Here is a 201-nt window from a genome sequence, read left to right on the forward strand (position 1 = left end):
GGGCCAACGTGGGTTAGGTTAAGGGCCAACGTGGGTTAGGTTAAGGGCCAACGTGGGTTAGGTTAAGGGCCAACGTGGGTTAGGTTAAGGGCCAACGTGGGTTAGGTTAAGGGCCAACGTGGGTTAGGTTAAGGGCCAACGTGGGTTAGGTTAAGGGCCAACGTGGGTTAGGTTAAGGGCCAACGTGGGTTAGGTTAAGGG

The sequence above is a fragment of the Schistocerca gregaria genome, unplaced genomic scaffold (genome assembly GCF_023897955.1).
Source record: "Schistocerca gregaria isolate iqSchGreg1 unplaced genomic scaffold, iqSchGreg1.2 ptg001151l, whole genome shotgun sequence".
In the NCBI taxonomy this organism is placed as follows: Eukaryota; Metazoa; Arthropoda; class Insecta; order Orthoptera; family Acrididae; genus Schistocerca; species Schistocerca gregaria.